The sequence below is a fragment of the Marmota flaviventris genome, chromosome 19 (assembly GCF_047511675.1).
Source record: "Marmota flaviventris isolate mMarFla1 chromosome 19, mMarFla1.hap1, whole genome shotgun sequence".
Taxonomy (NCBI): domain Eukaryota; kingdom Metazoa; phylum Chordata; class Mammalia; order Rodentia; family Sciuridae; genus Marmota; species Marmota flaviventris.
The window spans coordinates 27208890-27236732 of NC_092516.1; the positions used below are offsets into that span (position 1 = coordinate 27208890).

Sequence of the window (27843 nt, forward strand, 5' to 3'; positions counted from 1 at the left end):
CTGCCCCTCATTTGGCATCCCTACCCACTGTGCCCACCCACAGGCCAGAGGCTGCCACCACCTGCCTGGTGACCCCCAGGGCCTGCACCACACCCCTGAGGCTCAGAGGTGACACCCCCAACAGCAGGCCCAGGAGGCTGCGTGGTAAGTCCCGGGGACTCTGATGGCAGCCAGGACCTGGATGGTCCTAGGTGCGGGCCTGCGACCCAGGTTCCAAGGCCTCTGCATCCTGCCTGCCCTGCAGGCCGCCCAGGGCTGGGGACCAGCAGGTCCCTGAGCCAAAGACTGGCCGAGAGCTGTGTCCCTGGGGGAGTAGGTGCTGCCCAGACCAAGGGCAGGCCTGTCACCAGGAGAGGGGACACCCACAGTACTGGGCCCCACAGCCCACTCCAGCTGGCCCTGGAGCCCGGCTGAGGGCTAGTAGACTCTCAGCCAAAGGCCCCACAGACAGGAGGTGCCCAATGGGGACCTGAGAGAACCAGGTCAGGTCCCTTTGACCCCACACAACGACACGGCCTCTGCACTGGCTCTGGAAGCCATGAGCAGGTCAGGGGGCTCCGTGCTGCCCGCCCGTCACCCCTGGTCACAGCAGGCGAGGAGGCCCCTGGCAGGGCCACTGCAGGAGGGAGGACTGCCCAGGAGCCCAAGCCCCTCCAGGCACCAGCCTGCCCAGTGACAGGGGTGCCCGGGAGGCCTGGCAGGGCACCTGGGCCGTTGGCCCCACGGGGACAAAGCTCCCTCATTGCTCCCGCCACACTCTTGAACTCTGGCAGTCACCAAGTCCCTGTCTTATCAGCTACCAGCCAGGGGACAGAACCCAGTGGTCACCCCGCCTGATCATCAAGTGGGTCAGTCTAAGCAGTGAGCTGTAGGGGGGCCAGCAGCAGTGGCTCTGCCCAGCTGGAAGGTGGTGGCCCATGGGAAGCAGCCGGGGCGCCTCCCCTGGCCAGGCCACACCACAATCAGTCACTCAGCACCTGCTGGAGCCTGCACTGGGCCAGGCCCCTTCTGCCCGCTGGAGATCACAGGGTCAGTGTGTTCACAAAGAGTCACAGGGCCTCGGAGAGAGGACGCGGGGAAGCCGCCTGGCACAGAGCTTCGTGTGGAGGACAGAAAGGGGTCACCCACGGATTGAACCCAGGGGCACTGACCACTGGGCCCACCCCCAGCCCTATTCTGTGTTTTATTTAGAGACAGCGTCTCGCTGAGTTGCTTAGGGCCTCACTAAGTAAGTTTCTGAGGCTGGCTTTGAACTTGTGATGCTCCTGCCTCAAGCAACCAAGTCGCTGGGACGACAGAGGCACCCCTGGGCCTGGCAGGTGGCCCGTGTTTTACTCCCACCTTCCATTTACCTACTTTGGGGGAATTAAGGGCTTTGCCAGCCAAGGCTGAGACGGGTTTTGAAGTGGGGACAGGAGTTCTCTGGGTACGTGAAAGGAAGCCCAGGGTCGTCTGCACAGAGCAAAGGGAGAAGCATGACTTGGCCATCCGGGGATAAAGGGGAGGACGTCTGGGGCGATGTCGACAGAAGAAAAGGCGACTCGCGGATGGGGAAAATACTTGCCGATTTTGTATCTGATGAGGATCAACATAAACAGAACCCTAGACGCAACAGCACCACAGCCCACAGCCCACGAAAACCCGGACAGGCAGGTCTCCTGACCTTCAAATGGCCAGCAGACACATGAAAACTGGACATCACTGGCCATTAGCAAAATGCCAATCAAAACTGCAGTGCGACATCGCCTCGCACCGGGTAGGACGGCTCCTATAAAAAAATCACCACACGTGAACGAGAGCTGGAGATGCCATGGAGGGGCCGGAGGCCCAGGCACCGTGGCAGGAGTGGACATGGGCACGGCCACCATGGGGACAGCATCACTGCTCGACACCTCTAAGACAGTCACAGGGACCAGCAGCTCCACGTCCACAGTCCACCCAGGACCCAGGATAGGGTTGAGGCCTGCGGCTCAGCGCACAGTGCCAGATGCGGGGCAGCCAGGGTGCCACCGACAGGTGAGCATGTGACAAAACACGCAGGACAGCGGGTGGGGACACTGACTCAGGAAGGGAACCCTGATGCCCGCCACGAGGAACCCCGAGGACACCACCCCGCGAAGTGAACTGGGCCGCACAGGCCACCAGACCCGGGACAGGCCCATAGGACAAGCTCCCGCTGGACCCGGCCCTTGGCTCCAGAACCCGGCTGTGCTTCTGCGGGCCACGCTCAGGGTCCTCGCGAGGAGCAGCCGGCTAGCCTGAGGGGACACACCCACCGGAGCCTGCACTCGCTCCGGGCCATCCAGAGGCCCCAGGAGACTCTACACTAGCCTGTCATCCTGAAGTGGCTTTAGGGGTTCTCTGGCCCTTGGCCCACTGAGTGGTGAGGACTGACTCCCCACTCTTGATGTCGGGCCTCACTGCTCACCCTGAAGCAGCCAAGGAGCTGGGAATGCTCGAGGGTCCCCACTTCCCACCTACTCTGAGACAGTGGCCACGAGACCCTGGCTGTCCTGACAGAACCGTCCTGGAAATGCCAAAAAAGGGAGAGATGCCCAAGAGGCTCTGGCCGTCTCCCCAGCCCAGGCACCAGGCTAGCGCCTGACGATGTCTCTAACATGACCCCAACCCTGGCCACCCTCCAATGCAGCCACGGGACAGGACTTGGGCAAGACCCACCTGGCCCAGCCCAGTCAACCCCCAGCAGGGAGAGGTTGAGATAGGAGGGGACTGTCATATGCTGTAGCCAGGTCCGGGTGACTTGTCTCGGGGGTCACTGGCACACCCAGCGCAGGCCTGGCAGAGGCCGGGCCCGAGGGGCAGTGCTGGGAGCATGGACAAGCTTGGTGGATGGTCTAGGTGCATGCACACGTGTCCAAGGTGACCAGTGGAGACAGGGCTGAGGCGGGAAGAGAGGACAGGGTCAGCAGGAATCCCCAGCTGCCCTCCTCTCCCAGGCCTTGTCCATCACAGCACAAAGGGTGGCAAATCTGCCCCTAGGAGCGCCTGGTAGATTCAAAAGTGACCTCCGACAAGACACCCCCGTCCTCATCCCTGGGGCCTATAAATGTCACCTTCTAAGGTAAAACTACTTCGGGGGTGACACACTGAAAGACCTTGAGAAGGGAGACACGCGGAGGCCCTGGAGGCCATCACATCTCCCTATGATGGAGAGTGGGGGTGGGGACTGGCAGAAGCGAAGGCCAAGAGCAGACAGACACTTGAAGATGCTGGCCTTGAACCTGCAGGGACGTGGCCACAAGCCCAGAGGCTGGGAAAGCAAAGGGCTGAGTCTCTGCTCAATGGCGGCCCCGCCCACACCCTGATCTGAGCCCGCAGGTGACGCACTGGACTCCAGAACTGTGAAAATACACACGCTGCTCTTGCAAGGCACCACATGCGTGGAATAGGTGGACCGTCCCGACCTGAAAATCCCAAATCTGAAATGCTCCAAGACCAAAAAATGCTCCAAACAAACACACTATGTTTTTTGAGCAGGGACCCTAACGCCACAGCAGAAAATTCCACCCCAGCCCTACGTGATGGGTGGACGCCAACACAGGCATCTGGAGACACCACCTTGGGGCCAGGCACCATGGCACACACCTGTGATCCCACCGGTGGAGGCAGGAGAATCGTGGGTTCAAAGCCAGCCTCAGCAACTAAGCAAGGCCCTAACTCTGAATAAAATATAAGAAGGGCGGTGATGTGGCTTCAGGTTACTTGCCCTGGGTTCAATTCCTGGTACAAATGACAGCAACAAATCACCTTCAGGCCACATGCATGAGGTGTCCATGAAGCAGAAGCGTAGACTCGGGTCCCCAAGACATGTATATCATGACATTCTGACAAATACCGCAAAATCCATCGAGATGTGAAATCCACGACGTCTGGCCCTAAGCTTTGTGGATAAGGGACACCAGCCTGCACCTGCTACGGCAGCCTCCTGAGGCTCGGAGGGGCCCTCGCTGCCCATGCCCTCTGCCCTGGACATGCAGTCCCCAGCTCAGACCTCTCTCTGCAAGGCTCAGGCCTGGTCTGCTGGAGAACTCCCCAAGCCCTTCGCCACTGGACACTCCAGAAGGGCCTCTGGAGAAGCGGACGTTTCCAGACACCCAGGAAGCGCCTCTGACTCGTGTCTCTGCCCTGTGGGCCAGCTGGGGGGGCGGGCAGCAGCCGGCGGAAAAACTAAACCCAGCCCTGCAAAAGGCAAAGCCGCTCACACGCCACCCAAGCACGCCCCCGCCAGCGCTGCCATATGCCTGTTTCTCCAAAAAGCAGCTCGAGAGAACAAACAAAATGACATTTCTCCCCTCCCAGCTGGGGGACATCCTTCCTCCCTGGCAGACCCACCCTCCCCCTGGATACTCATCTCCTGCCCCAGGGGCTCCCCAGTGGGGAAGGTGTCACCCATGGCCCTGAATTCTGGCCACCCCGCATCGTCCACCCACCACTGTAGCTAAGGGAGGACACAGGAGGCCAGGCTCTGTGGACTGAGAGCCAGAGGGGGTCTCACACCTGGCTGCAGTGTGGTACGAGGGGATCTGGAGTGTGGTCAAGACACCTGTGTCCCAACCCAGGCCCAGACCCCAAAGGCCACCCTCCCAGGCCCTTCTCCTCCTGCTAAGCCAGCTCGCCCACTGTGCCTTGGCATCTAAAGGCAGGTGCTCGGGGCCCATCCCAGTACCCAAATTTAACCACTTCCCAAAGCCCACCCGAAACACCCTAGTTGGTTTGTTACCACACCCTTAAAGCCACTAACACAAGATTTGGGGACTGAACTCTTGCACGAGTGGAGACAAGAACACACTTTCCAACTGTGGTCCGAGGCCCGAGGGTAAAGCCGGGTCTCCAGACTGGATCAGGGCCCTCCAGTTCCCATGGGGGGACTTGGGAAAGGAGAAGCACTGGTCCAGTCCTGGCCACAGAGACAGAGAGCTCCTGGGGAGCTTGTGCCTGGAGAGGGTCTTGGGGTGGCCTCCTCCTGCAGGGACACCCCAACCTGAGAAGAGCCACTGGGGGGGGGAGGGGTCACCTGCAGAGCAGCAGACCCTGGAGGGACCTGGTCTCTGTGACTCCAGACCAGCCACCTCCAGGCCTCACGCTGCACAGTAGAAGTCCACGTTGCTGAGGCCACGTCCCGTATGGGCTTCCTCCACCTGCAGCCAGAGGCGTCCCACTGAGGCCGCCTGGAGCAACCCCTGCTGGGCTGTGGCTTCGGCTGACTTCACAACAGAAGATCTCCTTCCCAGCCGGTGGCCACAGAGCGACATCCTGTGCGGTGACCGCCCACAGCAAGAATCTGGACCCCAGGTGGGCATGGACCCCAGGTGGGCATGGAGCCCCCGGGTAACCTTGTCTCTTCTACAACTGTGCTGGCCGGGTCATTTGGTCACAACTGCCAACCCGTGGATCCCCGGTGTGCGTGGCCCTGAGGCAAACCCTGTGGACACTCAGGCCTCACATAGCCACCTTCTCCCCTTCCCCAACTCCTCGAGGGGCTGGAACACACACAGCCAGGCCCCACATCCACAGATTTTTACCAACTGTGGGTTGAATATTTGAGAAATAAAACCTGCAGCTGAACTGAACAGATTCTTTTCTTGCCATAATTCCCTCAACTATGCGGCATAGCAGCTACTACCATGCCAGTCACATTAAGTCATCCAGAGATACTTAAAGCACACGGGCCATGTGCCCAGGGCCTGGGCAAATCCCGTGCCATTTTACCCACAGGGCTTGAGCCTCCTTGGATTGGGGTGCCTGCCTTGGGGGTGCTGGAACCGAGTCCCCTGGATACCAAAGACTCCTTGCAACCTAGGCATGGCCATGGGACAGCTTCTGGCCAGTGAGACATTCCCAAAGACACAGGCAGAACTTCTCAGAGAGCAGGTGTTGGCGGCTAACCCCTCCGTCTCCTGTCTGGAGGCTGTAGTCCCTTAGATCAGGATGATCAAAGCCACTGCCTGTGACAGAGGGGATGGATGGAAGTGGGGGACTGGTGAGCGCTAGGCAAGTGTCTGTCCCTGAGCTATGTCCCCAGACCCCTCTTGCCATGTTCCTTGGTGAGTCTTTCAAATAACTTCTGCAATAGGATGGGACACAAACACCCTGGAACCGACCAATCCCATAACTCTCAAAGCTCCGACTCCAGGCACGTTTCAAGAATGAGAGAGAGGCCCTGCCTTCCCGGGGCCTCATCCAATGAGCAAGTGCTTTCCTTCCCCCAAACCTCGCCCTGACCGCCTGTGGAATGGGCGCCAGCCGGCACCCTCAGGAAGGTCAGACAGCAGTGATGGGTGGATGGGACCCACTTTTATAAGGCCTCAGCTCTGTGCTGCCCAATGAGCTGCCCTGTCCATCAACCTCGCCATTGTGGGAGGTCAGCCCGGGGCCTCATGTTCAGCCGCACCTGCTTCCTCCCACTGAGGTGTCTGCAGAAGGGTGTCCTTCCCTCTGCCACAACCCCACCCACAAAGCCTTGTCCCCTCCAGCCAAGGTGGCCAGCCTCCCACCTGGCACACGTCTAAGGCTGGGAAAGAGGTGACGGTGGGGAGCACTCCAGGATGCAGGATTCCCACAGGCCTCTGGACACCTGCACTCTTCACCACCACGCAGGGTCCACTGCCCAGTTACCAGGTAAGCAGACGCCCTCTACCCACACCTGCCCCAGGCCACACCATGGAGGGACCCTGAAGACACGCTGTGTGGATCGAGCCACTCCCAAAGGCCAAGCAGTGAGACTGCACCAAGAGGAACCCAGACCCCCAGATGGCCCGGGCAGCAACACCCAGGGCTGTCCACGCCCCCTTGGGGGAGAACGGGACTTTGGTCACCTCCCCCAACTTCACCCTCTCTCGACAGGAGGCGGCCTGGAGAGACTGTCGCCCACTTTTCCACAGGAATGGAAGGCGCACTCCGAGAGCGGGGAGCGTGGCAGGCTCTACCTCAGGCCTGGACCAGGGCTGCGCCTGGGGCTCACGTCGTAAATGGACACCATTTTCTCCTTCCACCCCCACTCCCTGCACTCCTCTCCCCCAAAATCACTCCTCACCCCCAACCCCAGGCAGACCTCTCCGTCCTGGGCACCACCCAGCCCAGGAATGAGGTGACCCAGACTTGGAGATGGCACCGGAAGATCTCAGAAATCTCCTGAATTAACAAGTGAGTTACAACTCCAACCAACAACACCCAGAGTGTGGCCTATGAATCACCTCTTTAGAAATACCCGGCCCCTCTGGTGGGCAGAATCCCAGCCTCTGGGACAGGAGTCCCCTGTGCTTCTTCTTTAAAAAAAAAAAAGTGTCTGGAAACTGGGCCCAGAACGAGGTGCCTGCAGGTAGTGACCACGGAGATGAGCACCAGCAATGGCTACTGAGCACAGTCACTCGCCCTTTTGCTGATGCCTGCTGCGGCTCACCTCCTCCCCCAGGCCCCCTATTTCATGACGCTGGCTCCCGAGGCCCCATATGAAGGCCAGATTCACTCATGTCAACTTCAAAGAAGTCTGAGGTCAAAGGGCGCGGTGGAGCACACCTGTGATCCCAGCCACTAGAGAGGCTGAGGCAGGAGGATCGCGAGTTCAAAGCCAGCCTCAGCAACAGCAAGCCCTAAGCAACTCAGTGAGACTCTGTGTCTAAATAAAATACAAAATAGGGCTGGGGATGGGGCTCAGCGCCCAAGTTCGCGAGTTCACTTCCCAGTACCCCACCTCAAAAAAAGGGCTGGGGATGTGCCTTAGTGGTGAAGCACCCCTGGGTCCAATCCCCAGTACTAAAAAAAAAAAGCCAGTTTGAAGGTCCAAATGATGCAAAGAAGCAGTGCCCACTGGGATGATCGTCCCAGGATGAACAGATGCTCCCTCCCTAGGGCTGGATGTTGCCCACTTGTCCTCTGCACCTGGAGACACGCACCTGCAGGGTCAAGCAGGTGGAGGTCGGTCAGCTGACTTCTGTCCACCTGGGGAGCTGAGCTTGGGATTTGCGGGGAAGGGAGAGGGAGAGGGTGCTGGGGACCCCATGGGGGCTCACGTGCCCTAGCGCAGCCTCCACCACTGAGCTGCACCCCCATCGCTCCTCTCCTGCTCCCCAGGGGGCTTTCAGGGAAGCAAACTTTATTTCTTGGAAAACGAGCAACAATCCAGACGGGATCCCAACTTTGGCAGCCACCTGTGTGTCTGCCCCCAACGCATCCCCTCCTACCCTGGCGCCTGGTCAGCTGGAAAAGACATCAGAGGGAGGACCAGCCTCTTGCTCACGCAACAGCAAGGCTGAGTGTCGAAACCATGACAAAACACTCCGGGTACGAGGGCACACAGCGCAGAGTTCAAAGACGTCAGAGGCCCTGGCAGCCAGCCCAGCAGGGTGGGGACAGGGGCTTTGGGGAGCTGGGGGTGTTCTTGGTCTGCATGTGACCTGGGGGAGGGGCTGCCCAGTTGTCATAAATGACTTTTTTCTTCTCAACAAAAGTTTGTAGAAGACTCAGGTCCTGAGACACCTCGCCAGGCACCCGAACACAGCACACTGTCCTTTCCAACTGTTTGCACACCCGAGGGCCTTGCCTGGAGGCTGCGGGATCTGCTCCAGGACTCCTCAGGCCAGAGTCGAGGGAACGTCTCAACACCAGACCCTCACCTATGGCTAAGCACTTGACAGCAGCTCAACCCCAGCCACCCTGCCTAGGCCCTGGGCCAACGCGGTCCACTGTGCAAAGGAATTTGGTGACCTGCTGACATTTGTCAAAAAAGAAAAAAAAATTGTGGGGTTGTTTTTTTCCCCCCAGCACTGGGAATTGAACCTGGGGGGCTCTACTGAGCCACATCCCCAGCCCTTTCTGTATTCTGAGTCAGGGTTTTGCAAAGTTGTCCAGACTGGCCTGTGTCGCTGGGACAACTCAATCCCTGAGTTGCTGGGATTATGCGTGTGCGTCACTCTCACAGAGTTTACATTCAACCACGTCGCCACCCTTGAACCCAAGACTCTCATTCTATGAATTTATCCTGAGAAATGTATCCAAGACGCAAAGATGCAGCACACGGTGAGTCACAGAAGCACTCAGGACACACACAGGCCAGGCCAGAGCAGGCTCCTGATGCCCTGCCCCTGCAGATGGCCTCAGGGACATGCAGAGGGGCCCGGGAGGGAGGGAAGCTGCAGACAGCCTCTCTATGGCCAGATCCGCGCCTGATTGCCATTCCTTTTGCTTTTATGCATTTTATAAAGTCAGTGGTTTGTCCATCACCATTTGGAAAGACGGGACAGGAATCTCGTGCTTTTAAAAACAAATCATGCAACTGGGCTCCCCACCCGGCACAGGAAAAGGGTCCCAAGGCTTGGTCCCGGGCTGGGCGGCAGGCGGGCCCAGGAGCTTCCCAGGGAACCGAGTGGGCAGCAGGGCGGCAGGCCTGGGCCTAGCTGCAGGTCTGGGCCCCCCAGAGGGCCAGCCAGTCAGTCACCCCTCCCAGCTCAGGGCAGCAGACTGAGCAGGGGACCCAGCTCCCACAGGGGACCTCCTACCCTGCCCAGGCACAGCTGGAGGGCCCTGGGCCATCAGGAGGGGTGTAGCTCCCTGGGCCTGCCCCCCAGGTGGGGAGGCCACCCCTGGGCAGACAGCCCTCCCGGGTCAGGTTTCCCCCCGTTATTTAAAGCCGGCTCCTGGCAGGCAGGGGCAGCTGCCTGGTGACCAGGATGAGCCCTGGAGGCCCTGCCTGGGCCCGCGTGCCCATGGCAACCAGCGTCCTGGCCTTGGAGACAGGCTCCAGGCTGCCTGCGCAGGGCCTCCCGGGCGGGCGGGTGCAGCTCCTGGCAGGGGCCCTGGCTGGGGAACAGGACAAGCCCATGTCCCGGCTAAGGGGTCCTCAGGTCAGGCCCACGGACAGACAAGTCCCCACGGCCACCGCCTCTGCCACACAGGGGATCACCATGCAGGTGGGAATGTGCCACCAGCTCATGTGGACCAGGACACCTGGTCCTACACAGCTCTGGGACCAACGGTGGGTGCTCCCACCCTCGAGGGACCCCAGGCTGGGAGGGAACAGAACAACAGATGACTGGAATTTAAAAACATGAGGTTAACAGACAGCAGGGTGATGCGCCCGGCCAGCGGTGGTCGCCCGGGGGCCCTCCATGCACTTCACCCCCAGTAGGACGCCTCCTCCAGGGACAGTCCGTGGTGACACTCCCAGGGCGGGGAAGGGCAGCCAGGCAGGCTGCACTAGTGGACGTCCCAGCAGGATGCCACCGCCTCGGGGGATGCCTCCCGGCCCTGCAGCACCCACCTCTCCTGGACGCCAATGCTGAGCAAGGCTCTGAAGGGGTGCCAAGTGCCTGGCTGCCCAGGAAACCCGACCGCCAGCCTGGGCCGCCCACATGTTGCGGTCGGGCAGAGCAGGGCAGCGGCCTTGGCTAGAGGCTCAGGAGTGGGCGAGGTGGGGACAGGCCCAGCTGAGTGGCTGCAACGTCCAGGGCCGGGAAGGGCAGGCAGGAAGCAGTGGGTGCGGACGGGCCTGGCTGCAGAAGTCAGGCAAAGACCCCAGGAGGCGCTTCGGCAAGGAGCCTCTGAGGGCCTCTGGGCGGGGCGGCCCAGGGCCGGTCGGTGGGCGAGGGCAAGCGAGCTTTAGGGCATAAGTGGGGCCGGCCTGCACTCACAGGCAGTGGGCTGGGAAGGAAGAGTGGAGACCCGGTGGGTGGGGGGACCCCAGGCCTCTGGCTTAGATGATCCAGGGGACCCTGGTGCCCGCTGAAGGAGGAGGCTGAGTCTCGGACCACAGGATTCCCGGGACCCTCTGTGACCTGTGCACAAAAGGGCTGGAGGCTTGCGGGGGTCTGGGCTGGAGGGACAAGCTCTGAAACGTGGGGTACAGCAGAGGCCCTGATGTGGATGACCCTGCCCGGGAGGCTGGAGATGGAGAACTCAGGGAACTGAGGCCAAGAAGACACAGGAGACCACAGGGAGGTGGGACTGGGGGTGGCAGGGAGGCAGATCAGAGGGCATCAGGATGGGCGGGGGACAGAGCTCAGCTGGGAGAGCGCTGGCCTCGCATGCACAAGGCCCTGGTTCGATCCCCAGCACCAAAACAGCAGAGGGCATTAGGAGAGTGGCAGGGGGCCAGGCAGCGGCCGGGGGCAGTGGAGGTGGAGCTGCGGGGTCTGGGGAGCAGGGAAAGGGCGCAGAGCCACCTCCCAGAGGCCCCTGAAAGAGCGGGGCTGCATGGGGACAACTGGCCCTGGGCTGCGGGCCGGGCTCCCGGGTCCTGCAGAGGGTCCCCCACCCAAGGCCAGGACTCCCGGTCTCCCCCCCTTCTCAAAGGCCCAGGCCACCCCAGGAGGGTCACCAGGGTCCTCAGCCACAGAGAGCTCTGCATTCGTCCCGTCTGCTGGGGAGGTGCTATGGTCAGATCTGCAATGTCCCCTCAGGCTCATGGGCTGAAGGCTCGGTCCCCAATATGACCATGTTCAGAGATGGGGCGGTGGGAAGTGCCCGATCAGGAGGGCTCCGACGGTCAGTGGATTGACCCATTAGAAGGGCTAACACTCTGCCCTGCAGGAGGGGCAGAGCTGCAGGCAGATAGGGCCAGGGGACAAAGTGCGTCACTGGAGGCGTGTCCTGGGGACTGTATCCATCCCCACTCCCTCCTTGGATTCTTCCCAGCTGCCACCAGCTGCCCACTTTTCTCCACCTGGGCCTCCTGCCGTGATGGTCTGGTCACCTCAGGCCACAGAGCCGTGGAGCTGGCCGACCGTGGACCGGACCCTCAACCTGTGCGCCTACACAATCTTGCCCTCTCTGAGCTGTTCACCACGGGCCCTGTCACAGAGGGGAGGCTGGCACAGAAGGTGGCTTGGAGGTCAGACACAAAGGGCCAGTCAGGGCGGTGACCTTGCCTCCCTACCCGGGAGCAGTGTCCACGGCCCTGGGAGCTCCCGGAAGTGCCTGGTCTGCAGTAGGCCCTCTGTCACGCACCTTCAGGACGAGGCCACAGTGGGAGTAAGGCCACCGCAGTGATTCTGGGTGCTGCCAACATCATGAACCAACTGAGACGGCCAACATCATGAACAAACTGTGACGTCCCTGGACAGCGCGACTTCATGGGGCCACCACCATATATTCAGCCGGTCAACTAGAATGTCACGTGGCGCACAGCTGAGCACGTGAGCGGGTCCAAGAGCGGACATAGGAGGAAGCGGGCCAAGCCCCAGCACCCCTGGTCCCCACCCTGAAGGCAGGACAAGGGAGACACGGGCTCAAGTGCACCTGCTCTCAGGAGCTGGTCACCCGGGGAGACACTCAGCCCCTCCCTGCCTTGCAGCCCTGGGGCCCAAGGGTGCCAGTGGCTGGGGTGATCCCTGCACGGGGAGGGCCCAGGGCCTCGGAGGACAAGCGCCCCTTATGGAAGTTACAACTGTGTCACCTGGCGTCACCTGCTAAGCTGCACCTCCCCAGGGACTGCCTGGACATGGGCTCTCCTATCCCCGCCAACAACACATCTGTCCCCAGATGTGGCAGGCTGGCAATGGGCCAGCAGCGAGCCCTGGCCCTGTGCTGTAGGGACACATATTTGCTTTTAGCTTCTGTGGAGCTGGGGACAGAAGGAGGGCCTCGAGGGTGCTGGGCCAGCTGGGCCACCGAGCTGGTGCTGTGGCACAGGCCGGGGCCAGGTGGGCAGTGGGGAGGGGCCAGAGGGGCAGCAGCCGGTGGAGGCAGCCCAGAGCCAGGCGAGGCCCCGGGGGTCTCCCGGGACCCCACGCACACACCAGACGTCAACACTCCTCCTCAGAAGACCCAGGCTGAGCAGCGCCAGGCCCCTCTTGTCGGGGAATGCTGGGCTGTGCGAGCCAGAGCAGGGGTGATCTAATCCCGGGGCGCTGGCTCCCGCCCCACCCACCCAGCTGGCCTCTGCCCAAGCCTCCCAGCAGACGCGGTGGGGGGAGCGGTGCCAGGAGGGGCCGGGCCGGGCCTGGGCTGAGGCAGGCCTGGCTTCCAGCTCCAGACGCCCCCTCAGGCACAGCCAGATGCTGGCCCCCGCTGGCCTCAGTTTCCCCATGTGTGAAATGAGAACTTGGGCTGGGAGTCGTCCAAAGGCCTCCGCAGCCTCTGCCCCAGCTGGGAGGACCACCGGACACCCACACTGCATCCAGCCTCCTGCCCGTCCCCGCCCCCCAGATTCTACGGTCACTCTGGGCCTCCAGCCATCCTCTCTCTGCAGTCAATAGGTCCAGCCTCAGCCAAGAACACTGGTGCACACCTGTAATCCCTCCAACTTGGGAGAGTGAGGCAGGAGTGTCGCGAGTTCAAAGCCAGCCTCAGAAACTAAGGAGGCCCTGAGCAACTCGGGGAGAACCTGTCTCAAAATATAAAAAAGGGCGGGGGTGTGGCTCGGTGGTTAAGCGCCCCTGGGGTCAATCCCCGGTACCAAAAAATGACAGGTTCAGCCTCTCCTCAAATGCCCTCCTGCACCCCGTCCTCTTCCTTTCCACCAGGCACTCCCCTCCCCGAGCCTGCCCTGAGCCCCTGCCCCTGCGCCCCGCACCCTATGGGATGCCGGGGACCCTAACTAAGTGCAAGCCCTTTCTCTGCCTCTGCTTCACCTGCACCTAGAACCGGGGCAGATCAGGCTGGGACCCTGACCTGGGGGAGGAGGAGCTGAATGACACCTGGTCACCCACAGCGTCATCCACTGCTCACGGGGACCAGAGCTCGGGACAGGATGGAGGACTGGATTCAAAGGCCAGATGGAGGTTCAGGAGGGAAACCAGGAGCCGGGCACAGGGCGGGGGAGCAGAGCACAGGGCAGGGTTCCCGGGGGCCAGGCCAGGCTGGGCACTGACGGGTGACAAGTCACTGCTACTGTCTGCATGGGGTGTGGCCCGAATCACCTGTGCTAGATGGAGGCCTGGTCCCAAAAGAGTGGCGGTGGGACCCTTAGGAGGTGGGGCCTGGCAGGAGGTCCCTGGGTCCCCGGGGGCAAGCCCTGGGTGGGATTTATGCTGAGTTAGCTCTCAGGAGGGCAGGTTGTCATGGAAGGAGCAAGGCTGGCCCCTCCTTGCTCCAACAGGATCTCTCCTGCCATGACTTCAGCCACCACACTGTGACACAACCAAGGGGCTCTCACCAAACACCAGCATTATGCTCTTGAACCTCCCAAACCGTGACCTCAGTGAACCTCTTTTCTTTATATACCACCCAGTCTCAGATACTTTGTTATAGCAACAGAAAATACAACCGTCTCCCATCATCCACCCCCTTCTCTGGGGCCGGGCAGGACTCTCAGCAGCCCACACATTCACACACACTTACAGGCGGGCACACCAAAGCCCAGAGATTCGGCGACCTGCATCTGTGCTGCCCGGCTCCCGAGCAGGCTCTCCTCCCACACACTGGAGTGGAGACAGGTTTGGGCAGATGTCCATCCCCTGGGTACCCGCCCATCTCGCCTGCACACAAACACCGCGGCCCGTTCCCAACAGGCCCCGAGCCCAGGCGCTCCCTTCACACACTCAGTACCCACTGCAGACCCACTGAGGGCCACCAGGCCAGGGAGCCCCCAGGTGAAGTGCATGGAGGGCAGCTCACACCGTCTGGCTTTATAGGGGGACGAGTGCCCACACAGGCTCCGCACGTCCCTCTGCTGGCGCATCTCTCACACCTGAGGCACCTGGGAGGGGACAGATATGGGTCCTGCAAGCTAGCCCACAGCTGGACGGCTGAGGCCCAGCAGGCAGGCGGCCAGCCCACAGGAACACTGGGAGCTGTCCCTGACACCAATGTCAGGCAGCCGCTCACCAACTGTCACCTGGAGAACCCCCAGGGGCCAGGCCCCCGGGCCCTGGGGTAAAGCTGCTCTCCCCTTTCCAGGGCTGTGTGAGGCCAGGCCACCTGCTTGCCCTCTCTGGACCCCAGGCTTCAACTCTGGGAAAGACACTGACGAGGCTCTGCCACTCCCTCACAGAGCAGAGGGGAGGGGAGCCAGGCCCTGGTGCAGGGGGCTGACCACCGCCTGTCTGTGCACCCCCTCACTGAAGGACAGGCCCAGCAGGGCCTGGGACCACTTCCTGGACACTACGGTCACATCGAGCCAGTAGGGTCAGCATCAGCAGGTGCTGTGCTCAGGCAACAGGCATAAATGGAGGTGTGGAAGCTCAGAATCGCTGAGTGACTTGCCCAAGGTCACACAGCAGGAAGAGTTGGGGCAGCTTCAAACCAAGTCTGCTAGGACCCAGAGTAGGCATATTCCTGGTCCCCGGTGTCCCCTAAACAGAGCCTCAGCACAGTGCCCCATCAGCCCCTCTGTCCGGCCCACTGCCCACGCTGGCCTGGCCCACAGGAGACCGAGCGGCCCCACCTTGGGCTGCTCCGAGCACGCCGTCCCGCCTCCCGGGCTGGAGGGTGAGGGCCTGGCCCCAGGTTGTGGGGAAACCCTGAGGAGACTTCTGGAGGCCCGGTGGGCCCTGGACACCAGCAGGGACCCCAGAGGTATGGAGGTGACACCCAGTCTGAAGCCGGCCACGCGGCAGAAGAAGTGTCCCGCGCTGCCAAGGTCACGGGCTTTCCTGGATCTCGGGTGGGTCGAGGCAGGAGAGGTCCTGGAATGGGCTGGCCATGACCGAGACCCCAGGCTCTGGGTCACTCAGGGCACCCCTGCTTCACCAGCCCCGGGCACAGAAGGGAGTGAGCAGTCACTGCCCCCACCCAACAGGGAGCCCTGAGCTGAGCCATGCACACCTGCCACCCCACACCCAGTGCCCCAGAAATCCCCAGCGCCCTCGGCAGCCCCTCCAGGGGGGACGTGACCCTGGGGTGCATGGAGATGCAGGACCCTGAGGGGACAGCACCAAGACTCGCACTGCCCAGGCCAGCGCCTGGGGTCCCTCCCCTGGGAAGCCCTTCCCAGTGGTCAGCCTCACCCAGCAGACCCTGAGGACCTTGCCTGCTGGGCTCCACTGGACAAGAGACAGGGCTGGAGGGACCTGGGGCTCTAAGGAGCAGAATCAGGAACCAGGCGCGATGGCCCGGACCTGGCTCGGGAGGCTGAGGCAGGAGGATCCTGAGTTTAAAGCCAGCCTCAGCAACAGCGAGGGGCTAAGCGACTCAGTGAGACCCTGTCTCTAAATAAAGTACAAAATAGGGCTGGGGACGTGGCTCTGTGGTTGAGGGCCCCTGAGGTCAATCCCTGGTACCAAAAAAAAAACAAAAAAAACAGAGCAGAAGCGGTGCCACGTTCCCAAGCCTGTCCCCGGGGACGAGAACTGGCCACACTCCACAGTGGTGTCATCACACTCTCGTCCTCTCCTCCCTCAGGGCATCTCGGAGGCTCTGTCACTGACTGCACCCCTGTCCCTGTCCAGTCACCACAGTCTGCTCCAGAACCTGCCAGGAGCTGTTCCGCTGCCACGGGCCCCTCCCGCCTCCCGAGGACCAGGCGGCACCTGCAGGAGCACAAGGAGCCCATGCCCGAGCCCCCGCAGGGCTCTGCGAGTCGAGCATCCCAGCCCTGGGCCTTGGTTTCCCCATAGGAAAAAGACAAGAGGCCAACATGTCCTGGGGTCCCTTCCATCTCGACCACTCCTGGCTCAAAAGCACAGAGCAGGCTGGGCGTGGTGGCCTGCCTGAGGATCCCAGCTATTCAGGAGGCTGAGGAGGAGGATGCTGAGCCCAGGAGATGGAGGCCAGCCTGCGCAACACAGTGAGACCCTGTCTCTAAATAAATAAATAATATTTTAATGTGATTATATTTTAATTAAGAATACTAGTAAATAGGCAAGGTGGGTATGGTGGCACACACCTGCAATTCTAGCAGCTCAGGAGGCTGAGGCAGGAGGACTGCAAGTTTGAGGCCAACCTCAGCAACTCAGGCCCTAAACAACTTAGCAAGGCCCTGTCTTAAAAAATAAAAAAGGCTAGCTATGTGGCTCAATGGTTCAATTCCCTGTACCAAAACAGAAAGAAAAAAAGTTGAAAATAGAATAGCCTAATTTGAGGCCAGGCATGGTGGTGCATGCCTGTGATCCCAGTGGCTTGGGAGGCTAAGGCAGGAGGATCACGAGCTCAAAGCCAGCCTCAGCAAAAGAGAGGTGCTAAGCAATTCAGTGAGAACCTGTCTCTAAACAAATACAAAATAGGGCTGGGGATGTGGCTCAGTGGTTATGTGCCCCTGAGTTCAATCCCCAGTGCCCCCCTGCAAAAAAGAAAAGAATACACTAATTTGAAAATGCATTTAGTCAGGTGTGGTGGTGCACGCGCCTGTAATCCCAAAGACTCAGGAGGCTGAGGCAGGAGGATCCAGGTTCCAGGCCAGCCTGGGCAACTTAACAAGATCTTGTCTCAAAAAAACATTTTAGGGGGTACCAGGGATAGAACCAGGGACATTCAACCACTAAACCACACCCCCAGCCCTTTTTATTTTAAGATAGAGTCTCACTAAGTTGCTAGGGCCTTGCTAAATAGCTGAGGCTGGACTTCAACTTGTGATCCTCCTGCCTTAGCCTCCTTAGTTGCTGGGATTACAGGCGAGAACCACCACACCCAGTGACCCTGTCTCAAACTAAAAGTCTTTTAAAAAAAAGGAAGCTGTAGCTCAGTGGTAGGCGCCCCCAGGTTCAAGTCCCAGTACTAGACATGCGCACACACAATGTGACAGGGCAGGGACTCAAGTCCCTGAAGACACTGCTGAGCCCCATCCCAGCTGCCCACCCCTGGGCTTTTCTTGCAATGAGTAAACTCCTCTGCCCCAACCTCTGCATAGGCCTGCTATCACCTATGGCAAGGCACCCCCCACTGACCGTGAACCGTCCCCAGGGCCACCCGCAGGGCTGGAAGGGGCTCTGAAAACCAGGGGACTCAGCCGAAGGCCAAGTTTCGCCGGTGGCCCCTGGCCCCTCACCCAGCTGCGCACATTAGGTGTGGGGCTCAGGCCGCGGCTCTGCTTCCCATAGGCCACTCACCAGCTGCTCCTCAAGGAGGGGACCTGAGCTGGGCTGTACCCGGCTCAGGGAGTCACAGAGCCACTGCCACCATCTGATGCCCTGAGTGCCACAGCCAGGCTGGCCAGGCAGCCCCGGGGGACGGGGTGAGATGGCAAGGACTGGAATGGAGGGACCCCCACCAAAATCCCTCGTGACCTTGCTTCTGACTCCTGGACGTTCCTCCAGGGCCAGGAGGGGATGCAGGGGGGACAGCGCTGGGGACCTGACCCACGGGGGGGCCACAGCTCTGCCCGTAAAGGTGGCAGGACAAGCATGGCCAAGGGTGCCTGCAACTGGGGCAGCTGGGGGTGCAGCCTGGAGCAGGGACGGGCTGGGGACACTTTCCAGCACTCAGGGACATCCAAGCTGAGGTCTGCAGCAGGAATCAGCCCAGCTGATGGCACAGGACGTCACACAGGGAAAAGCCACGGGGCCGGGATGTGGCTGGCAGAGTGGCCCGTCATGCGGGGAACCCAGGAGAGGTCGCAGCGGGGCACACGCTGGCTGCACAGAGGGATGGTGCGAGGCCACCCCACGAGGCCACCTGGGGAAGCTTCTCCCAGAGCTGGGGGAGCTGGTGCTGCCTGGCAGGGAGGCCCCCACCCGGCCAGCGCCACCCCCCAGCACACGCTCCCTGTCCCCACTGTCACCCCCTAGGTGCCCACCCCACCTACTTCCGCTCCCTAAGCCACCCCCATTGCTCCTTGGAAAGCCAGCTCTCAGGGACATCTACAGGGAGATGGAGTCGCAGGCCCCCAACACCAGTCCAGGGGGACGTGGCTCATGGTAGAGCCTGCGCCACACCCGGGTGCCAGCCCTGCACCAAGGACCAAAGCAAAACAAAAACAAAACCAGCCTCGTCCCACTGCCTGGCAGTGCCAGCCCTGGACAGACACTGGCACCCAGTCCAGCACCGGGGCGCAGGGCGGACAGCTCTCCCTGCAGAGGCAGGACCAGGCCCAGCCCTGCCGCGGCTCGCAGGTGACGGGCAAGCGCAGAACGGGGACCAGGTGCCCAGCTTCCTTCTCAGGAGTGGAGGCTCCTGAAGGGCTGGCCTCTGAGGTCATCATGTGACAAGTTGAGAAAATGTGCTTAGCTGGGATGGTGGCCAGCTTCTGCCAGCAGAACACGGCGAGCTTCCCAAGTCCCGTGCCACACAGCAGAGCTAACTTAGATGGCTCCCTGAAGGCTCAGAGAGGTGAAGTCACTTGCCCGAGGCCACAGAGCAGGCCAGTGGTCAGGCTGGGACTTGAAGTCCCATCTGCCTGCCTTCAAAGGCACTGGTGTCTCGACCCCCCCACTGTGAAGTGGGGAGCCCTGCGGCACTGCCGGGGAGAGCCCTGGCCTAACCCAGGGCAGCCAAGACCTCTCAGAGCATCTCCCACACAGCCACCCAGCGCCTGGACCGAGATCCGACGGGGAGGATGTGGTCTGCCCACCTGCCCGCGCCACACCCCGCTGGCAGTCAGGATGCTCTGGGGAACCGGGGCCGCCCCCTCCTTCCCAGAGGCCCTGCCTCCCTCCCAGCCGGGCCCCACCCCAGAGCCACCACACCTGAAAAACCAGCTCCTGGGTAAACAGAGCCCCAGCAGGCGCCACACAGGACCCCGGGGGCTGCCAGGACCACCCTGGAGCTGGGTGGGTGGGCGGGCAGGGTCCCACCTGCTCTAGGCCGCCACCCAGGAGCACCCAGGCCCCACGGCACCCGGCTGGCAGACCAGAGTCTCTCCAGGCCTCCCGCCGAGTGCCGGTGCCCGGGTGGGTCCCAGGAGGCCAGGCTCTGAGGAGACACGGGGCGGGGGCAACGTGGGGCGCAGGGCTGAGGTGCCGCTGGGGCCGCCCTGACTCATCGGGAAAGGCCAGGTCCACCTCCTCAGGCCCCAAGTTCAAACCCCCAAGTTTCGGGGCTGGTGCAACTCAGGGCAGAGCACCCGCCTGCCCACCCCAGCTCCAACCCCAGGACCCCGAAAGCCTACACTCTAGGACACCACGCCAGCCATGCTGTCACCCAGGGGACGGTCTTATGAAGCCAGACACCCGTGGTTTGCCAGAGGGAGATGGACAGCTCTGGTTGGGTCCCCACTGGTGACGCGTACCCAGCAACCCCGCACAGACCCACAACCAGCTGCCACCTCCATTTTCTAGATGGAGAATCTGAGACCCTGTGGATTCGGCAGGTGCCACGTCACATGCAGCCAACCCGTGCAGGCTTGAAGTGGCCCTATGAGGGGCTTCTGGGAGCTGCCCACACAGAGGTTCATGGGGACAGCCACTGTTCCTACAGGGCCACCACGGGCAGCAGCTGATCCCAAATGTTTTGTTAACCAAAATTTCACCTGGAGTGCTCTCAGGCGGCTCCTGCGAACACGGTCCTAATTGGCACAAAGGGACCCGGGAAACTGGAGCCCCACGAGGCTTTCTGGTCACCCACGGGCTTAAATTCTCCCAGCTGGGGTTCACGGTCGCCCCACGAACCAAGAGTTCTCTTCCCCGTCTAAAGATGCACAAACCGGGGGCCACGCCTGTAATCCCAATGGCTGGGGACACTGAGGCTGGAGAATCGCGAGTTCAAAGCCAGCCTCAGAACCTATGGAGGCCCTAAGCAACTCACCCTGGGGATGTGGGGGTAAGCGCCCCTGGGTTCCATCCCTGGCACACACACAAAACATGAATGGGGGGGGGTGAGGACTTAGCCCACCCAAGGTGACCGTGCTCCTGCCGGGCAGCCTCCCATCTCCCCAGCCTCCGCCCCACCCTGGAAGCAGCACAGAATCCCCAGCTGCACAGCTGCAGGTGCAGGGACCAGACGCAGGCCAGGGACCCCTGCCCGGGGCAGGGCACAGAGGTGGGCAAGACATCACAGGGCCCTGCCAGGTCCCCGCCTGGCGCCGCCCCCGCCCTCCAGCTGTCCCGGCCCCACGGCATCCATTGTTCCAGAGCCCACCTGGACTTCGGAGGCTCCGGGGAGAGGAGGCAGCAGGAAGCTGTAATTTCATCGCGGGGCTCATGGTATGAGTCACCAGAGACGCCGGATGAAATTCCAGCTCTGAGGACCGAGGTGTGCAGCCCTCCCGGTGCAGGGTCAGCTCCCGACAGGGGCTAAGGGTGGGTGCAGGCCGAGGGCCGCCCCCCAGATGGCCTGGCGGTGGAAATGAGGAAGGGGCACCCCTCCTCCTGGGTAGTCCCAGGGGCACAGGGCACAGTCGGCCCGTCTGCTGGGTTTCCACCTAGAGGACAGCGGAGCTGCCTCGCCCCAGACTGGAACAGAACCAGGACCCCATAGAGCCACTGCCAGGGAAGGCGTCGGCCAGGGAGAAGCCAGTCTCTGGGGCCACGTCTGTGATCCCACGTCTATGACACTGGAAATGCAAAACTAGAGGCAGAAGCCACAGAGGAGCAGCGGCAGGGCCTGGGCCAGTGAGGGGACTGACTGCAAAGGGGTCGCCAGGCACAGGGGGCGGGGCAGCTGGCAGGCTGTCCCTCAGACCCAACCACAACCGAATGAGGACACGCTCCCAGCGAGACCCAGACCTGGTGCCCTGCAGGTGCCTCACCGGCTGGAGGAGTGACAGGCAGGTGACGGACAGACAGACTCCCTTTTCCTGTGGTTCTGTCCATAGCAAGAAAATACAGCCTGACCCCGCCCCCAGCAAATAGGCCTAACCTCATGCTGCCCTCTAGAAGTTTCCAGAAGGGGTTCCGGCAGGAGAGTGTGGGAGGGGAAAGGCCCACGCTGCCCCCAGCTGCTGGCTCCCCTCCCCGCTGAGCACTCGGCACGGCCACTCAGCACCCTGGAGCTACCCAGTACCCAGCACCCAGCCACGACCTGCCACCTGTGGTTTCCCACCCTGACTGCACTCCAGCCCTGCTCTGAGGTGACCCACACACCCAGGCTGCCTGGGCCGGGCAAGTCGGGAAGCACCATCTTCACTTTTAATCCAAGCAAACTGCCCAGACTGGGGTAGGGGTGACAAGTGATATGGACATGGAGGGATGCTGCCAATTCCCGGTGACCACCTGCCACAATGTGGAAGTCCCACCAAACTCACGCTGAAATGTGACCCCACTCTGACCCTCTAAGAGGTGAGCAGCAGATGAGGGCATGAGGGTAGGCCGTGGGTCAGCATTAGTGACTTCATAAGAAGAGGAACAGACCTGGGGAGCACGCTTGCTGTCACCACATGACCTGCCGGGCCACCTCTGGACTCTGTAGAGTCCCCAGCAGATGCAACCCTCTGTCCTGGACCTCAGTGCCCTGGACCTGGGTAAACCTTCATTCTTCAACAAGGCCTGGCCTGCAGCATCCAGTTACAGCAACAGCAAAGGTACTAAGACACCTCAATCCACCCAAGGGGACAGGCCCCAAATGCACACCACCCCAGAGGCAGGATCTCCCCACCTTTGAATGGTGGTTGTCAGAGAAACCATCTGCTAGTACTCGGACCTCGGCTTTTGCAAATCTTGATGGAAAAATCATAATTTGGATTCTAACAGGGTATTTCTGGATACTTCCCTCCTCCCGGCATCTCTCTCTCTTTTTTTGGTACTAGCAGTTGAACCCAGGAGGGCACTACCACTGAGCTATAGCCCCAGTCCTTCTAATTTTTTTAACTTTAAGACAGGCTCTAAATGGCTGAGGCTGGCCTTGAACCTGTGATCCTCCTGCCTCAGCCTCCTAAATCGCTGGGATTACAGGTGAGCACCACTGTGCTCAGCCCACCATTTCTTAATATGCTATTAGGACCACATTGGCACAGAAACCCCTGAAACAAGGGATTCCCAGGTTGGGGATCCCCAAGAGCACCAGAGACTATCCACACTTCACCCTCCAGGTCACCCAGGCCTAATGTTGGGCCCTTGGGTCACAGACTGGAGAAAACCCCAGGAAGTTAGGTGGACCACGGATCAGGAAGCTTGTGGCAGAATGTCCCCAGAGCCTCAGGGGGAGCCCAGACCCCAACTCCAGGCCCAGCTACACCCCAGGGCAGAGGACTTCCGGCCCAGTAAGAACCAGATGACGAGTTCTTGGTATAAGTCCGTCCCCAGTGCTGCATTATCTGTTGCTTACGGAAATCCAAATTTAACCGAGCGTCCTGGACTTTGTCTGCTAAACCAGGCAACGCGAAGCAGGTGGTCCTGAAGGAGGGCAACAGGTGGGCACACAAATAGCTCCAGGTCAGCGGGCCCAGGCCAGGGTCAAGAGGAGGGTGTTGGGAAGGAGGCTCTACTCAAGACAGCCCTGAGTTGCCCCAAGCCCGCGTGGGGACCCAGCGCAACCTTGCCGCTAACTCACCTCCACGTGGAACTGTGTCCACTTGACACTCTGAACACAGCCCCTGCTGCTCGGCCACTGCGACTTACTTTTCAAGTGGACATGTTTCTCCTCCTCTGCCTGCTCCTCCCTCACCTCCCCCTCCCCAGTCTCAGGGGAGACAGGTCACCTTCCTCCCATCCTAGGCAGAGCTCTCTGTCCTGAGCACCACCCACCATGGGGACAAAGCCATCCAGACTTGGAGATGGCACCAGAAGGTCTCAGAAATGACCAACTCCCAAACTAACAAGTGACTTACGACTCAGAGGACACAGGGAGTGTAGCCTGTGAGTCACCTCTTTAAAAACTCTGTTCCCGGTGATGGGCAGAATCCCAGCCTTTGGGACAGGAGTCCCCTGTGCCCCTCCTCTGCCAGCAAAGCAATAAGCCTTGTTTTTCTTTTTCTCAAAACCGTGTCCCAGTTATTGGTTTGCATGGGGGACAAGGACCCAGCTTTCAGCAACACATGGAGCCGGTGCTGAGCCCCTCGCTGTTCTCAGCCAGGTCTGACATAACTGAGTGGCCACCCCCGTCAGATGTCCCTGAGATGGAGGACCTGGGCACCTGGTGGGGGGCAAGGCAGGCCAAGGTCCCCCCACCCCGCTCAGGCCTGGACCATCCTCCACATCCTTGAAGCCAGGGAACCTAAGAGCCCATCAGGTCAGAGGGAAGGGAAGGGGACTGAGGCCAGGTCAGTCCTGCAGGAGGGGCGGGATCCAAAGAGCAGGCCAGGGAGGGAGACACGGGACACCCTCCCTCCCCCCCACTCACTGCAGCACCCTCCACCCACCTAGCCCGCCCTCCGCCACACCCTGTGCTGCGCAGACAACCAGGCTGGGAATCGCCCCAAGAAAGCAGTGGGGTCCAGACCACTCCAGGCCCAGCCAGGGCGCGACCTGCTCCCCCAGACCACTGGAGGGATTCCGGGAGGCTGGCCCTCCTGCTCCACCAGGAACCTTGACACCTACACCCAGAAGTCTCCAATGTCCCCTGTGGCCGACCACAGGCCCCATCCCACTTTCTCCTGGCCAGCTGTGTTCATGTCCCCCCACCTCAGCTCCAAGGTCCTGCTGGGAATTTCCTTCCAGTTCCCGGAAGTTCCCCTGTCCCACGGGTCCCACTCCCTCCCAGAAGCCCCTCAGTAAACTGAACCCGGCTAGGCATGGGGCCCACACCCCCGCCGGGGGCCAGCTCTGCTCCCAGGTGTTTGTGAATAAACCCGGCAGGTCCTGCTCCCCGGGTGGCCCTGTGGCCTCTGCAGGGCCCATGGAGCTGCCTAGTCCCCAAGAACCTGGCTGTGTCCCTGGCTGCCCAAGGACAGCAGAGTAAGAACAGAGAGGGGCAGGATGGAGGAGGTGCGGGGGGCACAGCCTCAGGCTAAGGTTCTGGGCGAACAGTGGGCGACGGGGAAAGAGAAAGTGGCCCCCAGTCCCGGGGAGCGGAAGCTCCTGTTGTGGGGACCCTGCCACAGAGATGAGAACCCAGGAAGGCAGCAGAGTCCAGGCAGCAGGACGTCATCCATTCCTTCCTCATGGGGCCGTCCAACAGGTGGCTGAGGACCAGACCTCCACCACTGCCCGCACCCGGCGCCACCAGGACAGACATGAGATCTGAGTGAGATCCATGTTGGGACAGCCTTACTTACGCCTCCACCTGAGCCAGGGGGTCCATTTAAGGAAGCCTCCAGCCCCTTCGAAGGGTTGGAGAGCCCCGGAGGTTGAGGACACCGGGCGAGGGCGGCAGTGTGTGTGGAGGCCAGGCTGGGAGGGCGAGGCCGGCAGGGTCCAACAGGCAGGCCAAAGATGGAGCCGGTGGGCAGAGAGAGCCACGCAGGACAAGGGTGACTGTGAGACCAATGAGGGGCTCCAAGGTCACGCTCCAGACACGAATCCCCCCAAGCTGTCACCCACCACATCATGGAGACACAGCTGGGGCCAGACAACCGAGCTGTCACCAAACCTGTTACCCACCCAGCCCTGCAGGCCCTGGCCCCTGCAGAGACTGCAGGATGGCCACCCCCTAGACCCCAGCCTGTGTCCCTGCACCTCCCAGGCAGCTCTCAGGCGCCAAAGCTGTGTCAGAGGCTCCAGGGTTCCCAGGAGACCGCCCCACAGGAACAGATGAAATAATTTGTGATGAACACACTGCAAATACGCAGCCTTCTCCGCACCCAGACGACAGTCTATTAAGTAGGTTAAGCTCACCCAGGAACACGCTGCTTGGGCAGGACCATTCTGCCATCTCCATCCCTAAGTTCTCCCATATTTCAAGTGAGGTGGAAGGAGCAAGGCTGAGTCCCAACCTTTCCTCATTTCCTCCAGCGGGTCCTCTGGGACCCTCGGAGTTGGAACTGATCATTTCTAGGTCATCCTCAGGGCAGATACAAAATGGGGTACGGGGGCAAGGTTCCCACGGCCCGGAAGCAGTTTGGGGGTTCTGGTACTCTGTCACCTCTGGGCCAGGCTGGTACCTGCTCAGAAGAGGCCAAAGTCAATCTCACACCCGGGGCCCAAACAGGTGATTCATGATGGCCCCCGCCTGATGGCCTCCATCGTGGCTGCCCTGGTGACCAGCCCCTCCCCACCACCAGCCACCAGCCTCCCACCACTTCCTCCTGCTCCGAATAAATAATCGATGCCTGTGCCCTTTCCCGGTGGGAATGACGCTGCTGAAATAAATGGGCTGCTGCGAGGCACCTCCCAAGCCCCGAGGCCCCAGGCCACTGCCAAGGTCCCAGCAGCCCAGGCTACAGGGCAGCCAAACACACCGGGTAAGCGATGGCCGGAGGGGGCCAGGGTGGCAACGGCCGCCCTTCCCCTCTGCTCTGAGCAGTAAGAGAAGCCCCCACAAATCACCCGCTCCTCTGGAAGCTGCCCTCCAGGCTCAGGGCATCCCCACACCATCTATCACACTCCCGCTGAGAGCCACGCTGCCCACATGCCCACAGGAAGACCCCCGCATGGCAAGCTCCAGTGCCTCAGCTGTGAGAGGGGCACTGGGCCAACAGGAGAAGTCTAGTCCTGGGAGCCGGGGTCACTGGGCCAGCCCACAGAGCCTGAGTCCCCTCCAGCTCTGCAGGAGGGCAGAAGTCTCAACTGCGGGACCCCCACTTGCCCTGGGCCCAGGCAAGGGCCCGGTCCTTGTCCCTGGCTACTGGTGGCTATCAGGCCACCATTCCCAGGGGCTCAGGGTGGGGGTGGAGAGGCATCAGGCACCCTGGCGCCCCTCCTCCCCCTCCCCGCCCATGTGCAAGAACTCAGAGACCACCCACAGACCCACTCCCCCAACTTGCGGCACTGGGCCCTTTGTGCCCCCCCCACGCCACGGAGCCCTTTGTGCCCCCCCACACTGTCCTCTAAGTCTCCCCCACCCCCACCGGGTTCGGTGCCGCCACTCGGAAGGCCCCCTCCCCGGGACCCCCGAGGCCCCGCCGAGGCCCCGCCACCCGCGGCAGAGCGTGCAGGGCGGGCCTGGCCGCGCGGGTGGGGGGCGCGGGCGCGGGGCGCAGGACGGGGGACGGGGGGGGGGGGCGGACCGCGGCCTTCCCAGCCCCCCATCCCGGCCGCCGCCCCCGCCCCGCGCCCCAGCCGCGGGCAGCCCACTGACCTCATTCGCCAACTGCGGCAGCCTGCGGGCGCCGGCCGGGCACCCCGCGCCGGAGGGCCGGGGGTGGCAGCGGGGCCCGGCAGGTGGGGGCGGCCGGCCTCGCCTCCCCCGCCGAGGATGACCCGGTCACGTGCCCGCGCCCCCCGCGGACCCCGGCCCGCAGCACCTGGCGGGCGGAGGCCGATCGGGGCGCCCGCCCCCCGCCAAACTTTCTCCTACCTTGGAGGATCCCCAAGCGCTCGGCCCGCGGCGCCCCGGGCCCGGCCCGCGGCCAGGACTCAGCTCCCGCCGCCGAGAGCTCGGAGCGCGGAGGGCGCGGGCGGCCGGCCGGGGGCTGCGGGCCCCCACCCCCGGCGGCTGCGGCGGAGGGCGGGGCGCGGAGCCGAGAGCGGGCGCGGGAGGCTCTTTGTTCTGTAATCCCAGTAAGATTGCCAGCCATTCGCCCCGGCCCTAATCCCAGCCCCGCGCAACACCACCCTCCATTGGCTGCCATTTACATACGGGATTAGCCCGCCCGCCGCCGCCGCCCGCCCGCCGGGCACCGCGGGCAGCTCGGCTGCGCCCGCCCGCGCGGATTAGGACGACGACGCCGGCCCGGTCGGCGGGTCAAGGTCACCGGCGGCGCCCGAAGCCCCCGGGACCGACCCCAGACCCCCGGGGCCGCCCCGCTGCCCCCTCTGGCCTCGCCCCGGCTATATTCCCATGGCTGGGCCCTGGGCCCTCGGTCAGGCTTTGTCCCCCGGGATGTGCAGGAAGGCAGTAACATGCCCAAGGTCGCAGCAGATCCTAGTGGACCCCGGGTCTCACCTTGACCTTCGGATCCCCCATCCAGGCTTTCCCTTCCCCACCCACACCGGGGGCTACTGAACACGCCTCCCATCACCCCAAAACCTGTGTCCTAACTCATGGCCAGTGACCACGCAGCTCGACACAGCGCCCCGGGGCCTGGCCATGCCTTTGCCGCGA

The 27843-nt window shown here is 62.0% G+C and overlaps 1 protein-coding gene across 4 annotated transcripts in view; it reads right to left on the reverse strand.

Annotated features, from left to right (window-relative positions):
• Positions 1-27215, reverse strand: part of Gtf2ird1 (GTF2I repeat domain containing 1) — an 80493-nt gene extending 53278 nt beyond the window's left edge. For all 4 annotated transcript variants that reach the window (XM_071605402.1, XM_027948541.2, XM_071605401.1 and 1 more), the window contains exon 1: positions 27097-27215. The gene's annotated coding sequence lies outside the window, so the exon portion shown is untranslated. The remainder of the gene's footprint in view (positions 1-27096) is intronic.
• Between the last annotated feature and the right edge of the window lie 628 nt (positions 27216-27843).